Here is a 20,951-nt window from a genome sequence, read left to right on the forward strand (position 1 = left end):
CTCTAAGTGAATGTCTAAAATTGGAGGTTCACTTAGAGGATGCGTAACTTTTTTTTAGCCACGTCATCCTTAATTCAATGGGTTGGAGATGTTTTTTTTTATAAATATGGTTATGTATCCTACGTGAATTAAGACTTTTTACTACACAGATTCAATTGGAGAAGCTCTCGGTGATTAGTGGTTTGACAGTACACTTAGATTGGAACGGCTGTGGCACTTGCTTCTCACCGGTAATGTAATGCTTGTCCCAAGTAATGACAGCTGAAAATAACTCAGAGTTGCCGTATTAAGACCACTTTAACATTTCTAGACTGCGAGACAGAGATATCTACATTGTCACATCAAACTCACTAAAGCATGATGAGTAAGATTTAGTGGCCAAGTGAATAAGAAAATGCCACCTATTAAAAAAGGGTAAATGGTCAATGTCTCCGAGGATTCCTTGAACTAGAAGCTTACGCGTCTTTGTTAAAGAGCTGACAACTGTCAGCAACATGAACGCCTCACATTAATTAGCCGGCACCACTTTTGGGAGTGGTTAATATATGACGATGACATTCAGACAGTGCTGTTGTACGTACGGTACATTTCTAAGGGATATGCCATTCGGACCACACGCGCATATATGGACACTCTTAAAATGGTCTAATGTCCGCAATAGGACATTGTTCGGTGTTCGGATATGTTTGCATCATAAACATCACTAATATCATATGCATATATATGCCCCCACACTGTTTTAATGTAGAAATATATTAACTATGCCTCGTTTTAGGTCCATATACTATTACTTTAATATATTTATTAATTCATAGAATTATTGTTTATCAATTATTAGCACCGCTGAGAAATTACATTCATAATATATACATTTTAGTAAAAAATATCATTGATTTTATAGTATTATCTTTTCGTGTCGTAAGTATTTTGAGAATCTTTCGTGTCCAGGTCTCTACGTGTCTGTGCCGGTGCAACCCAAATCTGCATGTATGTATTATTGAAAAGTTTCTTTTTAAGTTTGATTAACATGTGCCGTTCAATTATGCTGGATATCTTTCAAAAAGGTGGAATGAAAGCTGAAATATGAATGGAGAAGGAAATTGAAAAATGGTCCCAAAAAGAATGCGAGTGACCACAACAAATGATTAATGTTAGATAATAGACAAAAGAGGGTTATAACTTATAAGCGCTCCCAACCTCTGAATTCCCGTGTTTATTCCGCTGTTATTTGCGTAGAAGGGATTTCGACCCCGTTGGCGATCGGTATTAAATTAGCCGACTAACAAAGTTTACTCATATGGGAAAAGTCAAAAAGGTAACACTCTCTTTTGGCATGATAAATGATGGTTAGTTTGATTTTGATGTTAGATTAATTTCTCACGATTGGCATCACGATTGGCAACGGAGATGCCAACATTAGCCACGATGATACCAGTACAGAAATCCGGTGATCAAGATTATTTTGTTTTATAGGTTATGTAATATCTCTCCTTGTATAAGAAGTTCACTCCAAAATGGTGCACAGTGGACCAATTTTAGTTGTTATATTATGTTTTCAAATCGATCTTTGACATACTGCATAATAATTTGTTCACTTATGATCATAGGTTTAAGCATGTTATCGCGGATGTTTCATATGATATGATGTGTATCTACAGTTTTATGAGCATTCTTTTTTTCAATGGAAAACTGAAGTTCGAAGACGCTCAGATCAAAATGGTTGTATTAAGATTTTAAAACATTTATCTTAAAGCATAAGTTTCTTCGAATTACATGCAATTGGTATTTTTGATATATTCTAGTATTTTTCTAGTAGGAATGTTCATCATTGTTTGTATCGTTTGTTGCATTTCTTTACGGATGTACTTGAATTGGATGGGCCACTGTTTGAAATATATCAATTGAAAAGAAAAGAAGAAAAAGATATGTTTATACACGTGGATAGACAAGGATTTCGAGGTTGTAATTTGATGCGCATAGTATAGGCTAAAATAATGTTTTACTAGGAAAGTTTATAATCATGGTGAAATAGCAGATAACAACCATAAGGTAGGTGAAGTCTCGAACGATGCCAAAAAATTACTCGGAAAGGGTCAGGATACAGTGGCTTCCTACTTTGATTTTAAAGAATTTAACGGGAATACATGATAATACAACTAGAGGTTGTTTGGATATTGGAAGAAAATGCTCTGCTTTTCGCATACAAATGACAATCCCAGAATTTAGAAACAAAAATAATTCATATCATAAAAAGTGAACTTCTTTGCTTTTAGAAATCGATTTAGTTTCGACTTCTAATTTCTAGAAGTCAGAAACAACTTCTATACATTTATTCAAACACCCTCTCAGTTTTGGAACAATTACACCTACTCATCAGCAATGTAATGCTGGTCTTAAAAGCAAGGACAATGGGTAGTATGTTCTCCTTCAAAATGAAAGAGCACTACCAGTTTGATCTAACTTGTTCCTATTACGGGGTCTTTCAACCCTCCTTCACCCCGAAACACTACCATGAAAGTGGGCACTGCATGCTATACCATCTCCCATGTGAGAAAAAACAAGGCTAAACGCAAACGACCACCTGTCCAGGCCAAACTAACGGTTTTGGAACACCCCTCTTCATTGATAAAGCTAAAATTAAACTTTTTGAAGGAATAATAGAGAAGAAGGAGCAAAAGTTCAAGGTTGGATATGAAAAATCTTAACACAAGCTAGTAAAATGGTTCTAAATAAAGCTACTTTAGCAAGCATGGCCGGCTAACAAATGAGTTTTTTCATTCTTCCTAAGAAAATAACTAAGAAAATGGATGCTCTTCAAAGAGATTTCTGGTGGGGCAAAGAAACTAACTACAAAGGTTACTACCCTAGATCTTATTCTTGTCTTTGTAAACCTTTAAGTAAAGGGGGACTAGGTTTCAGGAATGCCCACAAATTCAATCTTGCCATGATTACTAAACTGTCTCGAAGACTCTTAAATGAGCCTGAAGCTCTATGGTTGTCTCAACTAAAACTTAGATGTTTCAGAAAATCTTCAGCCTTTAAAGCAAAGTCCCAACTCATGGTTCTTGGATTTGGAAATGTATAAGTCAAGGTGTCAAACTAGTAGAAAAAAATTCCATCTGGGAAGTAGGAGATGGTACAAAGATTAATATTTGGGAGGATAATTGGGTCCCTCAATTGAAAGAGAATATCAGTAATTTCAAAACTCCATCTAATTCCTTCTTAATCCTAGTGAAAGATCTTATTGATCCTATCTCAAAAAAGTGGAACTCCTCCTTAGTTCAGGATTCATTTCCTAGTCATATTTGTAACAGTAGAATTACCTTAGATAAAAACTTAAAAATGCCAAGTCAGATGCCCTCAAATGGCTCCTCACTAATTCAGGAAAATTCACAGTTAAATCCATGTATAACAAGCTAAATGAAAGAACTGTGAATCACTATAATTTAGGAAAATCTGACTCTTTTTGGAAAGATCTGTGGAATCTTAATACCTCTCAAAGAATTAAAAATTTTATTTGGAAGTGCTTACAAAATGAAGTTTCTACTAATCTTAAATTATCTAGATTCATGCAGGATGTCTCTCTTAACTGCACTTTTGGTTGTAAAGAGAATGAAACCATAAAACATCTCTTATTTCACTGTCCTTATGCCAAATCTGTTTGGGCATACGAGCCTTCTCCATTAAACATAAACTTTGATAACTCCAAAAGGTTCTTAGACATATGCAAAGATTGGTTAGAAAATGACAATCCAATTGTTCCTCTAGAAATCATCTTGACAAAAGTTTGGTTCATATGGAAAGAAAGATGTAACGGGTCTCTTGAAAAGACATAGCAAACTTATTCTCATCTAGCATTAGAAATACAAAGACATTTGAGTTTCTGGTACAAAGATTCTTATCAGACAAAAGATACTTCTACTAGATTTAAGGAAAAACCTAGATGGATAGCTCCTAGACATGATCAAAAAAAAGCTTAACATAGATGCATCCTGGGATTCAGTAAATGAACCAGCAAGCTTCTCTTTAATTATCAGAAATGATGCAGGGAACTTCGACCAAGGAAGAGCAGGATCCATCTCAGCCACATCCCCAGAAGAAGCAGAAGCTTTAGGTCTCTTACAAGCAGCAGCTTGGGCAGTGGAGGAAGGAATAACAAACTTCAGTGTCGAAGGTGACTGCAAAAACCTCTTCGACTATCTGAGTGGGAAACCTTCTCAAATCACTTGGCAAAATCAGAAGATAATGGATGAAATAAAGAGAGATTTCAATCTCTGTCAACACTTTTTGGGTTTTTTTTTATGCTCATAGATTAGCAAACAATGTTACCGATATACTGGATAAAGAAGCTAAACTTTACAGTACTTTTGTTGACTGGAGGAATGTCCCCCCGCCTTGCATTGTGCAGGCCTTAGAAGTAGACAAATCTAATGTTAGAGTTGAACCCCTTGACTCAACATTAGATGGCTCTACTATTATTGATGTAAGGGTTACTAACTCCCTAAGTTAGTCCTTTCGAATACATTTCGACTTATTAAAAAAAAAAAGTTTTAAACATAAACTTTTCCTCAATTTCTTTGTTTTTCTTTTATCCAGATGGCATATTGTCATTCATATACCGTGTTTAATTAACTTTCGAGAATATCACTAGCTCAAGATATTCTTCCGTATCAAAAAAATAAAAATAAAAAAAATAATCTTTCCTCAAAATGAAGGCGATACCCACTGCCCTGCTCTAGTGACATCTGAAAATAACTCACGATTGCCCGTATTAAAACCACTTTAACGCTTTAGATCGCGAGACAGAGATATCCACATTGTCACATCTAAGTCGGTATGAGTAAGATTCAGGGGCCAACTCAACAAGAAAATGCCACCTATGAATATAAGAATATAATGGTCAGTATCTAAAAGATATTCCTTTGAACTAGAAACTTACGCGTCTACATGAATATATCTTCACTGACATAAATTAGCCGGCACTAGTTTTCTGAATGGTTAATATAAGACCACAATGATAGCGTTGTTGTACGAACTACAAACACTTCTAGGGGTTTCTATTCGGACCACAATGGCAGTGTTGCTGTGCAACATGCATATATTTTTGAAAAGTTTCTTGTTGAATTTGGTTAATATATGCCGTTCAATTACGTTGAATGTAACTTTCAAAAGCTGGAACCGAAAGTTGAAGAACGAAAGGAGAAGGAAAATGAAAATGAAAAACGGTCCCTAGAAAAGAATATGATGAGTGACCACAACAAATGATTGTCAGTTTGACTTAGATAACACAATTATATGTAGCATAAAGGTCTGGTGGATCCCATTCTATAGACAAGATCCAACCTCTGAATTCAATGATTCCGTGTTTATGCCGCTGTTATTTGCGTAGGAAAGATGTCAACGGAGTTGACGATCGATGTTTAAATCAACCGACTGACAAAGTTTATCTAACCAGCTTTTTAAAATTAATGCACACCGGCTGACTCTGGAGTCTGGAGTCTGAGACAAGGATTTGAGACTCAAACCAGATATAATGGACTCAAAGCATAGGTTTTCTCTTGGAATTACATGCAAATAGTACGTTCGACGTATATTAATTCTTTTGTATAGTAGGAATGTATTGTTTGTTGTAGTTCTTCATCACCCTACTAGGATTTTATGTACACCTTTTACAAATGAACCAGTTGAAGAAAAAGAATGGGATGTGTTTGTACACTTGGATGGACAGAGATTTTGAGGTTGTAATTTTATGACGTGGTTATACCTCCTCTACGTTTCAGACTTTCAGTGAAGATCGTATGCTCACCGCTTTATGTTCTCTAATTATAGAAGGAAAACTCCCATCAATGATCAAACAGCCTAATAGAGCCAAAACAGCCAAAAAGTTGCTAAACAGAAGAGAAAAGATACAAGCCCAATACCAAGTCCACTGGACTTGTGAGACTATATAAAAAACCGATCCCAATGAACATAATAAAATGGAACGATTTTTTGGGACGATGGTTTTTTGGGATCATGATTTTATTTTGGATAAAGACATTAGAAGTAAATCTAGGTCACCCCTTATCTAGATATTTATATTAATACCTAAATTATCCTCCTGATTAATTTTGGGTGATGATTAGTTAGTGTTAATAATAGTTAGTGTAATGATTAGTGAGATGATTAAGTTAAAGATAATTAATGAGATTAAAAAATCAGATGACTTTTTTTTTTAAAGAAGTAGAATTATTGAGAGAGTAAAGTTAGAGAAGATGAAGAAGGAAAACATGAAAAACGATGGATTTTACCAACCACAACCGGAGGAAGGGTATTTGGGTACCCAGATAGACTTCAAACTTAGATAATGTTGGTTGAATTACTCCAAACTTTCAAAAAAAAATGAAATCTTTAATGTAGATTTGGGCCAGTTCGGTTACCATATGTCAAGAACATGTAACTGAACACACCTGAAAGTGTAGTTCGGTTACGTTTTCCAAACACGCAGGTTACCGAACTCGCTCGTTAATGGAGATTTTGGTCGTACAGTGTAATGTTCGGTTACCTAGTATAAAATGGTAGGTAACCGAACTTTGAACTTAACAATTTATTTGGGTACATCTTGTGTGTTCGGTTAGTTCGCAAACTTCAACGCAACCAAGTTCCCAACCGAACTGCAGGTTAAAAGTAATCTAGTGTTAGAAGTTCGGTTGGTTCGCAAACTTCAACATATTTTGCGAATCAACCGAACTGGGCTTATATATGCATATATGCAATTAAGTAAACGTTCGGTTACTACGAAATTTATTTCTTGGCGAATTAGGTAGAGTTCGGTTACGAAGTTTCAAAGGTAGAGTTCAGTTACAAAGAAAACTTAACATTTTTGCGAACGAACCGAACTTGTGGACTTCTCATTATTTTCGTAAACTAAAGTTCGGTGATATCCTTATTTTGAGAAGGAACCGAACTTATGGACTTGTGTTGTTCTAATACAAGGAGTTCGGCTAAAAGTATTTTTTTGCGAATCAACCGAACTCTGAGTTCGGTTAAGAAAAAATTAATTCTTGATAACCGAACTTTTCTCTGAAAAAACAAACCTCCACTAAATCTCTATGCAACTTCCATTTTCAATTCATTTTAATGATTACTTCTCATTTATTCAACCAAAAACGAATGACAAGTAATGGGTTTGTGAGAATATCTTTGTTAATGTTTTAAATTAAGCTATATATATATATATATATATATATATATATATATATATATATATATATGTAGTGGTGGTTGGTGGTGGTAATCGGAGGTGGTGGTGGTAATCGGTGGTGATGATAATCGGAGGTGGTGGTGGTGGTAATCGGCGGTGGTGGAGGTGGTAATCGGTGGTTGGTGGTGGTGATAATTGGAGGTGGTGGTGGTGGTAATCGGCGATGGTGGGAGGTGGTGGTTATATATATATATATGGTTATTGGGTTGGTTTTAAATTAAATTAGGTTAAGGGTAGGTTAGTCATTTCAATGCTTCAGGACACCCCTTGTAACTATAGGGTAGGTGGCCTAATAGGACCATGGTCCCCCAAAAAAACCATAGTCCCCAAAAAAGTCGTTCATCAAATGACATCCAACGGATTTGTATGGGCCAATATGGGCCGGATTTTACCTTATCCGCATCGAATCCGACATCCAACGGATTTGTATCCAATGAATACACGGATGAACAGATTGGATGCAGGTGATTCAATATATTTCTTTTGTAATTAAAATTTAAAACTAAAAAATTAAAACTAACAATAATGACTTGAGTACGTAATGACCGATCAAGGAATAAAAAGAGAAGTATACGATTTAACTTTGCGTCTCAAGCTCAAGCTCTAAAAGTTTGATGGAAGAAAATGATAAAGAGATAAATCGACTATATGGTGGACTATTACTGTAGCGCTCCCTAAACTAGCAGCCGACTAATCTAAGAGATTAACTAAATAAGAGGCACTAGAAATCTAAACCATTTACTTAAACATTCAATTACGAAAATCTGCTATAAAGCTTAACCCAAAACTAACCCTGCTCAGAAACATATAAATATAATAACTTCTCTCGGATGATACATATATACAATAGTCATTTGGTTTACAAATAAAACATACAATATAATAACATAGCCGAAGTTAATCAAACTAATAAATTCAACTCCTCGAAGCTTCCGCTGCGCAACTATGATCTGTCTCTGAAACTGAAAGTGGGAATGGGTGAGCACATCATCCCTTAAAGGGGTGCCCTGTAGGAATAAATATTTAACTTTCAAGTAGTCATAAGCAAGATTTGGAAAACAATCCATGTTTTCCAAAACACTAAATAGTGACTAAGTCACTGAAATAAACAAACATGTATATGGACAAACTCTTTCTTCAAACAATGTACGATATTGAGTGTCGACCAATTCTTTCCACACCCTATTAGTTTATATTAGTGCCAATTCCACACCTCATAAGCATAAAAGCTGAATTCATGTAGATATAAATAAATGAGCGTATCTTATATACCACACGTGGAAATACTCTCGTTTTCCAGATAGGTGTCGACCAATTCCTTACACACCTATCATTTTCTTAATAGGTGTCGACCAATTCCTTACACACCTATTAAGCATGCAAATGGAAATTCTTATTTCCCAAACATTTCATAAAGACATACAAAGCATTACAATTCCTTCCAAGCAATGGAAAGATTAAAAGAAACCACAATACTTTCGAAATTCAAAATAAAACAATGCAAGGAATACACAAGCAGATAATGCATGAATTTGTTAAACATAAATTTTTGCAAGAAAAAAACAATAATCATAGGAGAGTTAAATATAAATTCCCACCTCTTTTGATGACAAGCCACGCCTACCTCGAGATCCACGATCCACTGGTTCATCCTTTGAATCGGTCGTTGTTAATAACTAACTGTTCATCACACAAGAACTCTAAGATTCTAGACATAATAGCTCACACAAGAATCATACAATTTTATCTAATGGTTCTAGGCCCATTTAAGGTTCTACACATCTTCGTTATCCATCTCTTGCATATTTAAAGGTTTAATAATTCAATTAGGTTGTTTCTCTAGTCCATTAGATAAGTCTTATGAATATCTACAATTCTGTAGAAGAAGTCAAAGTCTAATTTCGACCATAAGGGTCCAACTAACACTAATTGAGAATTCTGGCATAAAGCCCAAAACAACTAAGCCAACCCATTAAACTAAGGCCCGGTCCATCTGGTCATCTAACATTCACTAATTTCGACCATAAGAGTCAATGGTCAAGTCTAAATCGGTCAACTGAGTCAACGTGGGTCAAACAGGTAACTCAGTGAGTTAACTCAGTCCACAAGACTGATTCAGGTTTATACAAGCTAAGGCCCTTGCTCAGGCCAAACAACACTAACGCACAATCATGGTGCAACACACCAAGACTCTTAGCTATGATTTCTATTTAAACTGTATACTATAAATCAATATAATTCTCAATTTAAAACTTCATAATCAATTTACAAATATAACTAAAGCCTACCTGCAATTCAGCAGTTCCCAGCTTCTACAAGAGAGATTCAACTCCATAGACTCTTCTACACTCTAATCAACCATCTAACTTCTCTTCATTCAGTTTCACTACATTCTAATACAAACCTCTGTAACAACCAAAACATTTCCCCAACTGTAACTACTCAACTCTGCAATTCAACTCCTTAACATCTCCAAGACCCTGTACATACCAAACCAACTTCACCTGCAACTCCATCTCAGCACCAGCCAACAACACCTCTACTTCACATTCTTGCAATTCCATTTCTCTTGCTTGCAATTCAACATACTCCAAAGCATAAACTTCAACATCATAACATATTCATTAACTTCCACAGCATCACTACAATTCTTCCATTAACAGTCGTATAGCATCCTCATTATCATTAGCTCCACGAGCACAAATTGACTCTGTTGCTCCACCAGAATCACAACTAACACCACCATCCAAACACATACTCTCAGTACTTCTTAGCCCCGAGATTTCAACTCCATCCAGCAAATTAGCACTAACACCTGCAGCTCAGACTAATAATAACTTAAACCATTTTCGGTACTACAAATCTTCAAATCTGTAACACCATACCCACACAACTAACCCAACACAGAACATCAACTTCTACATCTCAAACAAATAATCCTCGCCTGTAATTCATTAGACATACCTAAACTAAACCCACAATTCCATCACAGATTCACATATCCATTCCAATCTTAGCTCCATTAGCATCACACACTCAATAATCAAAATGAACACCAAGTTAACTTAAATCAGTAATTACCTCAAAGTAGTTCATCTCAGATAAGACAATTGAAATCGAACTCTTCTTCTTGCTTGACTTGATTCAACAATTCATCTTAAGAAAGTAACCATCTACCAATTCAGTTTAACCAAAACCCAATCATCTCCATCACCAGCATCACTTTTTTCAGTAAAACCCTAAAACGATTCTCAATCCTCTTTACCCTAATTCGAATTCACAACATCAATGCAAACCTTCAACTCAAGCAAACAAATCTTCTAATCTTCCCTATAAACTTCCAGTTTCATCTTCAAACTCTTATTCTGAATCTCTTGTAAACCCTAGTTCATCGATTCTTCATCAAAACAGCTACACCACATCAATTAACCAGAAACCCCTCTTAATTACTCGATTCCATCCTCAGTTTCTCATAAATCTTCAATCAATTATCAAAACTCGGAAACCCTAACTTCCAATTCACTTCTTCATCGAGTCTAAATCAACAACAGATACGAACACCATCACTGACAGTACTCCATGATCTTCTACATCTCTTACCGACGACAAAGCTCCCATTCAATATCTCAAACTCGCAGAAGAAGAGAAACAGAAGAAGAATGTAAGAGAAGAAGAAAGAAAAATGAAGAAGAAAAGAGAATGAGAGTTATCCTCTCGATTTGGGCTTATAAGGTCGAGGACAAATGATAAAACCACTTTCCCAAACAAAATGGGCAGCCAAGTCGGTTAGAGTGTTAAAAGACTAGTTTTCCCTTCTCACTAATCTGATAAATTCTTCTGTGTCCGGTATCCGACTGACACGTTCGAATAGTCTATTCTGCGTAACTTTTCGAGACCTATCTAATGATCCTAGTTTCGTATCTTAATCGTTGTTAGATTAATTCCTATTAGTTAGTATTCAAGTTAACCTAATCGAGTTATTATCGTCCAATTCGTCACTTGACTGGTCTAATAGTGTTGACGAGCTTGAGGGTCCTTACAATTACAAATACATAATTAACACCATATACTATAAAAGTCTTATAAATATTTACATTCAACGGATGCGGATGTCTTAACATATTTTTAAGAGTGCATCCGCATCCAATCCAAAATCCGTCTGATCTCAAAAGTTGCATCCACATCCAATCCACTAGTGAACGGCGGGCCAGGTGCAAACCACGGACTTCAGGTCAAATGCTCACCCTTAATAACCAACATCGAACAGTTTAAAACTAGTTAACCGATACTTATTAGTGTATCGAAGCATGTAATGGTTTGAGGTAGAAAAAACATCGGTATCATTTACATTCATTGATAGTTTAAGTAGTTGGCTTAGCAATGGAAATGGTTGAAGTTCTCTGTGTTAAATCAATCATCACAGATGCGCTAACCATATCACACTATTTTTCCTTGAATATCATAAGAGTTAGCCTTCAATTAAAGCCACCGTGGATCTCGATTCTAAACCCCACAAGACTTTAGGCGAGATTGGTATGTCGTGAGTTCTAGAAAAGTGTATTTCAGTTGTGTTGTGCCGCATTTTTTTTGCAAATTAGTAATTTTTTCTTTTACACAGATTGATGGCCTTTCTGTGAAGACTGTTAGTCGTGTTCCGTATGAACTTTAAAAAAAAGTCTTCTGCTTTTAAAAACAGAAAAACAGAAAACAGGTAAAAATGCGCTTGGTAGAGGTATGTTCAGAAAACGTTTTTCATTTGTTGTGTGTTTGTTCTTCTTTATTTTTCCTTCTTCTTTTTAGAATGAAGTAAGAACTTGCGGAAAAAAGTTGCATGTGCAAGAATTGTTTTTACCATTATCTCAACGAGTCTTTACATTTGATCTGGTTTACTTGATTTTTCTTGGTTTTCAAAATAGTTTTTAAATTTCCTACTGTTGATGGTGGTTTTTAGCTTAGGGTTAAAACCGTAAAACCTTACACCTGGCATGACGTCACTACCACCACTGACACATTTATTGAACCATTTAACACGCCTACGTAAAAATTACCGGGGTACCTTTTTTTTTTACTAATTAGGGTTCCGATAGACCGAACCCTAATTCCCACACCACTGTGCCAACAACATGCCAAACATGCCAGCAACACCACTGTGCCAATGGAAAACCGTGCCAGCCACATCTCCGTTCCAAGGCATGCCAACCATGGCAGCCGCACTACTATGCCAATGACAAACCGTGCCAACCACATCTCCGCGCCAAGGCATGCCAACCATGCCAGCCGCACCACTGTGCCAATGGCAAACCGTGTCAGCCACATCTCCGCGCCAATGGCATGCCAACCTAGCCGCGCTACCATGCTGGCCTTCCCTATGCGGCTACCAAAACGAAGGCGTGCAACAATCAACGGTCGCCCTTCAATCTCAGGCGAAAATCCTAGCCGTCCAAGGTTACCAGACAACGCATGGTAACCTTTGGCCCGAAACCCTAGTTTGGCCACGCCAAATCACGCCAAGGCGCGCCACCTTGCTGGCCTTTCCTATGCGGCTACCAAAACTAAGGCGTGCAACAATCAACGGTCTCACTTCAATCCCAGGAGCAAATCCTAGCCATCCAAGGTTACCAGACAAGGTATGGTAATCTTTGGCCCGAAACCCTAGTTTGGCCACGCCAAACCGCGCCAAGGCATGCCAACCTAGCCGCGCCACCATGCTGGACTTCCCTATGCGGCTACCAAAACGAAGGCGTCCGACAATCAATGGTCGCCCTTCAATCCTATGAGCAAATCCTAGCCGTCCAAGGTTACCAGAAAACGCATGGTAACCTTTGGCCCGAAACCCTAGTTTGGCCACGCCAAGGCATGCCATACCAATGGCATACCAACCTAGCCGCGCCACCATGCTGGCCTTCCCTATGCGGATACCAAAACGAAGGCGTGCGACAATCAACGGTCGCCTTTCAATCCCAGGAGCAAATATTAGTCGTCCAAGGTTACCAGACAATGCATGGTAACCTTTGACCCGAAACCCTAGTTTGGCCACGCCAAATCGCGCCAAGGAATGTCATGCCAATGGCATGCCAACCTAGCGGCGCCACCATGCTGGCCTTCCCTATGCGGCCTCCAAAAATGAAAGCGTGCTATTATCAACGACTACCTTTCCTCTTAAGACGCAAAATCTCGATCGTCGAAGGTCACTAAGCCAACAAGTCTCCCAAGCTCGACTTGCCAATAAAAAACAATATGCTACATGTTTTCCACGAAAACATTCGAGACATCAACACATATCACAAACTGACGGATCCTCTTTGGGTATTGGTTTGGCGGTTTACAGCGTGCGGCGTACACTACGCCCGTCATAAGGATGACGCGGTTGGTCAATACAGGGAGTAATGGTGAAACACTCTTTTTTATGGAACATCAATTCCATGCGTTAACGGTTACCACCTCCTCCTATTTACTCACCCATTTTCCATTCCTTCATGAGACCAGAGTACGTTTCACTTTGACTTGTATAAATAGGTCTTACCTATTTCCACCGAACAACAAGTTCAGTCAGGGGGAATACAACACTCATAAAACATTTGTTAGCTTTCCATTTTGTTAGCTTCCCACTTTCGGATACAAGTCGTAGAAAACAACTACTCTTCCAGAAATCAACTCATCTGGTCTCATCACTTTCCCTGCTTCCCTCCCCAAAACCAACTCATTCTCCTTCACTTTGTGACCGAATCAAGTCTGGGACGGCCATTTCTTGGTTTAGGCCGGACTTGTACATATTGATCTCTCGAAAAAGTACTCCCTTGCAGTATATTGTTTAGGGTTTAAATTCGTTTCTCACCCACACACCCGAAATTACCAAAATCAGTAGAAACCATTTTCACCCACAAATAATTGGCGACCAAAGTGGGAGATTGATCTTTTGGTTACAATATCAATTTTCGACCATCGATTTCATGCTTCGACCTAGACATCAAGATGGTAGAAGCAGGCGATCCGCTCAAGGATCGACGACTCAGTTACCAGATGACCCGATTATCAGTCTTGACGCGGCAAGGGGCGACTGGGAACTTCCCAGAGGTTAAAATAAAATGATCCGCTCAGGGATCGACGACTCGATTATCAAGTGAATCAGGAACGACTGGGGAATTTCCACAATCGCGGTGTTTCCCACGAAAGTCGGACTTGCACCTGACTTATTTTTCGTTAGCAGATCCAAAAACTGAGTAAGTCTTTCCTAGATAAAATACATGGTTTAATATTTCAAGTTTTCACGGGAATGATAAAACCGATAGCCATGTTATGTTTCATCCCATGTCATCTACCGACACGCAACGTTCATGTTTCCATATCTTCCATGGGATGTTTGTGTTACTTAAAATCATAACCAAAAACGACATCATCCTAAAACAGTTTATCCAGAATAATAATCCAAAACCCTTGTAGGTAACACTTTTCTATCAGACCAAAAATCCAAAAAATCAAAACCATAAGACAGGTGTTCCATTTGCCTTTCAAAAAAAATAAAAATAAATAAATACAGAAGAATTTCAGAAGACAGAAGTGCATTCAAAGGAAGCCATTCAATGGTGTTTTGCTCTTCTCAAAGAACGCACCCTTCATCATTTGAAGGACCGCCTGTTTCATCTCCAACTCTTTAGACAGCCTTTCGACCTCCGATTCTTGTTGTTTGACCACGTCCGCGGAAGGACCTTCGGTCATCTCGGCCTGCAACTTTTGGATCTCAGAGAAACCATAACACCCAGTTCTTCGTGGAATCAGTCACCTACCCGTACGTACCTACTTTGCATAATAACGATTACCAGTCATTATTCATGAGGTAGACGACACTACTACGGTGATATTCCAGCGCTTACAGCTTGCATCATTACAGCAGCTTTCATCCTTCGAGTGCTTACAACTTGCATCATTACATCAGCTTGCATCCTTCTAGCGCTTACAACTTGCATCCTTCCAGCGCTAACAGCTTGCATTCTTCCAGCGTTGTTTCTGAACGACCAGTAGAAGGGAATTAGTAATCCAATTTCATAACACGTAAAGATCATGAATGGATTCTCCAAAATTGAGGCAAAGAAAATCAACAACCCCCTGAGTTCACAAAGACTATCTTCCTGTCAGGAGATGCATGATTTCTGGGGACTTCGCCCACAAAATCGTGCAGTCTATGACGAGACATTTATGTGTGATTCTATATTTCCCCAAGGCGCAATGTCAAGGCATATTTGCAGCCCTCAACCGCACTGCATCACGGAAGCAGCTGTTTCCAACCAGAGAAGTCGTTCCCAAACCCCAACCTCTCCTGGAAATCACGATTTATAGAAGGAACTGGGGATTCCTAACCATTGTTCGCTTAAAGGGTGTACAGTTTGACAACACACTGATTAACGCAGCCGCTCCGCTTCAACGTTCATCCGGAAAGCTTCTTCGCTTCAACGCTCGCTCCAGCAACCGCTACGCTTCAGCGTTCTCTCCATAAGCTGCTCCATGATCCGAAGCCGAAACTTTAGCGTTTTGCTTCCTAAGTTTCAACACCCTCTCCAAGAGCCGAAGCTGCTTCAACGCCGCTTCTTCCTGCAAAGGGTAGTACCACCACGCTCCCCATGTCAAGGATCATGATCACAGCTAGCCAATCTTCGTAGTCATGGCCGCCTTTTGTTCCATCCCACCAAAGATTTTGGTCATAGACAGTTTGCTCGCTTACGCATCCATCCAATCCCTTTACTTCCATGGACAGTCTCTTCTAATCACATCTGCTGAAAAGAACTATTTCCGCCAGTTTGTTGATACCATACAGAGTTTCACCATGGAAACAATCATTGTAAAGGTAACCTGTACTCCTCCATATTTCAATTGCACGTGGAAGAAGTAAAAAAATTACAAGTACGGACACACGATGGTGATATCCCTATCATGGTCAACCCACCGTCCACACAAGATGGAAACATGCAAACTACACTTGGGGACTGGGAATCTACACGGGATCCCTTCACTATCGAAGCTCAGAAGACACGATCAACCATCAAATCACGACCAGAAAAGCCGAAAACATACAAGAAATGCCTTATTCAATTACTCAAGAGCTCTGAAGGGAACGGAAGGTAGAACAACCTATTCTAATGGAAGATTGAGGTCTTTCAAATGAGAAGTTTTATTCAAAGATGTGAAACCGCAAGCGGGATGCTAATTGGCGAAACCCTAACTTCGCCATGAATACAAAGAAGATAACAGTAAGTCTGCAAAAGCATCAAGATGTCTATGCAACAAAGGGAAACAACAAAAAAGGGAAAACTGGTCATCAAAAGCAGACGCACGAGTTTCCAACTCCTCTGTCAGAGCTTCTCCAAGCACTTTCCCCAACAATCTCTCGGGCAGCAAAGGTTCCATCCGAAAGCAGCATCAGCAGTAGTCGACACCTCAATATCCCACCTGGAAACAGTCTCAGCGACAACAACATCTGTCTTCTTCCCGACATCCGCTTCAACAGATGACCCATCATAGGCCACCATGACTCCCCCAACGTCACCAACAACAGTTTCGTTGCGCGCTCCACAAGCTGTTTCAGTTTCATCGACAAACGCAGCGTCATCTTCCTCGAAAATATCCTCAGCGACCTCTTGAAGAGGATTCTCCGATTCATCCGCATCAGAATCAAGGACTATGACACCGTCTTGGACAGGGAAGCTATGACGGCCTTCTCCTACAAGTTTTACAAACTTAGTTTTCTTCCGTTTTAACCGAGAGGCGGACCGTTCCGCCCTAGCACCTGGCCGTGAAGAAGTTTTGTTACACTAAAGCCTCTCAATGCACTGGGATACTTCATCATCTTCCCACTCTTCCTCCATGTTCACCGAAGCCAAGAGGGTTTGGACACACACCCGCACCTCCCCTAGATAGGAAGAAGGTATGTCCCGGATAATTTCGCCGGCTTCACGGAACAGAGATTCAATTCTATTTAATGCCTCCTCATGAGAAGAAAACTGGTTTTCGCCGATCCCAAAATTTCTCCCCGAAGAGTTAGGGGTCTGATCATCGCTGGAAGATCCCATTACGCGCTACAAAACCAAAGAAAAGGATAAGTTTTCACCCTGTTTGCACCGGCAACCTACATAAGAAAGAAGATAAAATGGGAAACCAGTGCAAAACACGAGACGATACATGTGAAAGAAGATGGGCACGATTTCAAGATGACCTGTGCGAACGAGGGATCCAAGATTATCTCTTATAAACAGCAGGGCAGTAAGGTCCCGAAAAATGAAAGACTTCTACCAGCCGTGAATTAAGGCGTGACATCAGATTATTAATTAAACCCTATTCTACCAGCAAATATGATTAAAGTTTCACATATGTCCATACAAGATGATTAGAGTTTGGTGAGAAACGCGGAAAGCATAATACTCTCGGAATTTGAAGAAGGAAGGGGTTTCTTATTTTGGCTAAGTAAGGAGGAGAGGTAATCGGGCCTGAAAAGACAAGCCACCACCGTGCCGAGCAGTCTGCACCTTTTCCAAGCAGTCCGCGTCTTTCCCTTGCCAAACAGTCATCACCTTTCCCGCGCCAGGCAGTCTGCACCTTCACCAAGCAGTCCGCGCCTTTGCTATGCCAATACAATGCTAAGTCAACGCCCGTTTCAAGCTAATCCATGCTAATGGTTTCCTTTCACACCAAGTCTACGCTAGCGGCTCCGCCTCGCGTTCCGAAACCTAGCCATGAAGACGCACAACCATGCTAGATTAAAGCCAACAACTTGCATCTCAACCAGCCTCCATCACTCCGCAGCCTGACCGGCAGTGCCACAAGAAGGATTTACGCAAAGCTATCAGGCGCAAGGATCACAGATTCTACTTACTTCTCGAAAAAATGTTAGACGAATTTTCCTGAACCTCTTTCATGACTTACCGTCTCGGTTCTGTCTTTGTCTGTCACCATCTTATGCTTACCTCAAAACAATGCCCCTGTTCCGAGCTAAGCAGGGGACTTAATGTTGATGGTGGTTTTTAGCTTAGGGTTAAAACCGTAAAACCTTACACCTGGCATGACGTCACTGCCACCACTGACACATTTATTGAACCATTTAACACGCCTACGTAAAAATTATCGGGGTACCTTTTCTTTTTTACTAATTAGGGTTCCGATAGACCGAACCCTAATTCCCACACTACCGTGCCAGCAGCATGCCAAACATGCCATCCGCACCACTGTGCCAATGGAAAACCGTGCCAGCCACATCTCCGCGCCAAGGCATGTGAACCATGCCAGCCGCACCACTGTGCCAATTTCAAACCGTGCCAGCCGCACCACTGTGCCAATTTCAAACCGTGCCAGCCACATCTTCGCGCGAAGGCATGCCAACCATGCCAGCCGCACCACTGTGCCAATGGCAAACCGTGCCAGTCACATCTCCACGCCAAGGCATGCCAACCATGCCAGCCGCACCACTGTGCCAATGTCAAACCGTGCCGACCACATCTCCGCGCCAAGGCATGCCAACCATGCCAGTCGCACCACTGTGCCAATGGCAAACCGTGCCAGCCACATCTCCGCGCCAAGGCATGCCAACCATGCCATCCGCACCACTGTGCCAATGGAAAACCGTGCCAGCCACATCTCCGCGCCAAGGCATGCCAATCATGCCAGCCGCACCACTGTGCCAATGGCAAACCGTGCCAGCCACATCTCCGCGCCAAGGCATGCCAACCATCCCAGCAGCACCACTGTGCCAATGGCAAACCGTGCCAGCCACATCTCCGCGCTAAGGCATACCTAGCCATGCTAGCCGCACCATGTGCCAAACGGCATGCCAAGCCCTTGTCCCCACCATGCCAAACGCACCTAGCCATGCGAGCCGGACCATGTGCCAAACGACATGACAAGCCCTTGGCCCCACCATGCCAAACACACATAGCCATCAAAGGTTACCAGAAAACGCATGGTAACCTTTGGCCCGAAACCCTAGCCGCGTCACCATGCTGGCCTTCCCTATGTGCCTACCAAAACGAAGGCGTGCAACAATCAATGGTCGCCCTTCAATCCTAGGAGCAAATCCTAGCCATCCAAGGTTACCCGACAATGCGTGGTAACCTTTGGCCCGAACCTAGTTTGGCCACGCCAAACCTTGCCAAGGCATGCAATGCCAATGACATGCCAACCTAGCCGCGCGACCATGTTGGCCTTCCCTATGCGGCTACCAAAACGAAGGCGTGCGACAATCAACGTCGCCCTTCAATCCCAGGAGAAAATCCTAGCCGTCCAAAGTTACCGGACAATGCATGGTAACCTTTGGCCCGAAACCCTAGTTTGGCCACGCCAAATCGCGCCAAGGCATGCCATGCCAATGGAATGCCAACCTAGCCGCGCCACCATGCTGGCCTTCCCTATGCGAATACCAAAACGAAGGCGTGCGACAATCAACGGTTGCCCTTCAATCCCATGAGTAAATCCTAGCCATCCAAGATTACCAGACAACGCATGGTAACCTTTGGCCCGAAACCCTAGTTTGGCCGCGCCATACCGCGCCATGGCATGCCAACCTAGCCGTGCCACCATGCTGGCCTTCCCTATGCGGAAACCAAAACGAAGGCATGCGACAATCAACGGTCGCCCTTCAATCCCAGGAGCAAATCCTAGCCGTCCAAGGTTACCATACAACACATGGTAACCTTTGGTCCGAAACCTTAGTTTGGCCACGCCAAATCGCGCCAAGGCATGCCATGCCAATGGCCTGCCAACCTATTTGCGCCACCATGCTGGCCTTCCCTATGCGGCAATAAAAACGAAGGCGTGCGACAATCAACGGTCGCCCTTCAATCCTAGGAGCAAATCCTAGCCATCCAAGGTTACCAGAAAACGCATGGTAACCTTTGGCCCGAAATCCTAGTTTGGCCACTCCAAGGCATGCCAACCTAGCCGCGCCACCATGCTGGCCTTCCCTATGCGGCTACCAAAATGAAGGTGTGCGACAATCAACTGTCGCCCTTCAATCCCAGGAGCAAATCCTAGCCGTCCAAGGTTACCAGAAAACGCATGGTAACCTTTGACCCGAAACCCTAGTTTGGCCACGCCAAACCGCGCCAACGCATGCCAACCTAGTCGATCCACCATGCTGGCCTTCCATATGCGGCCACCAAAAATGAAAGCGTGCAATTATTAACGGCTACCTTTCCTCTTAAGATGCAAAATCTCGACCGTCGAAGGTCACCAAGCCTGCAAGTCTCCCAAGCTCTACTTTCTAGGCAACAACAATATGCTACATGTTTTCCACGAAAACATTCGATACATAAACACATATCACAAACTGGGGGCTCCTCTTTGGGTATTCGTTTGGCGGTTTACAACGTGCGACGTACACTACGCCCGTCATAAGGAAATGTCATAAGGATGAGGCGGTTAGTAAATACAGGGAGTAATGGTGAAACACTCTTTTTTATGGAACATCAATTCCATGCGTTATCGGTTACCACCTCCTCCCATTTACTCACACATTTTTTCATTCCTTAATGAGATCAGTGTACGTTTCACTTCGACTTGTATAAATAGGTCTTACCTATTTCCACCGAACAAAAAGTTCAGTCAGGGGGCATACAACACTCAGAAAACATTTGCTAGATTTCCATTTTGTTAGCTTCCCACTTTCTGATACAAGTCGTAGAAAACAACTACTCTTCCAGAAATCAACTATTCTGGTCTCATCACTTTC

At 40.8% G+C, this 20,951-nt stretch overlaps 1 long non-coding RNA gene across 1 annotated transcript; it reads right to left on the reverse strand.

Annotated features, from left to right (window-relative positions):
- Positions 1 to 8,032: 8,032 nt before the first annotated feature.
- On the reverse strand, positions 8,033 to 10,950 carry LOC113336131. Its single transcript, XR_003353629.1, has 3 exons — positions 9,532 to 10,950; positions 8,842 to 8,923; positions 8,033 to 8,205 (listed from the first exon to the last, which is right to left on the reverse strand). It is a non-coding gene; the product is annotated as an uncharacterized LOC113336131 (long non-coding RNA).
- Positions 10,951 to 20,951: the final 10,001 nt, after the last annotated feature.

Source organism: Papaver somniferum, unplaced genomic scaffold (genome assembly GCF_003573695.1).
Source record: "Papaver somniferum cultivar HN1 unplaced genomic scaffold, ASM357369v1 unplaced-scaffold_150, whole genome shotgun sequence".
Lineage (NCBI taxonomy): Eukaryota > Viridiplantae > Streptophyta > Magnoliopsida > Ranunculales > Papaveraceae > Papaver > Papaver somniferum.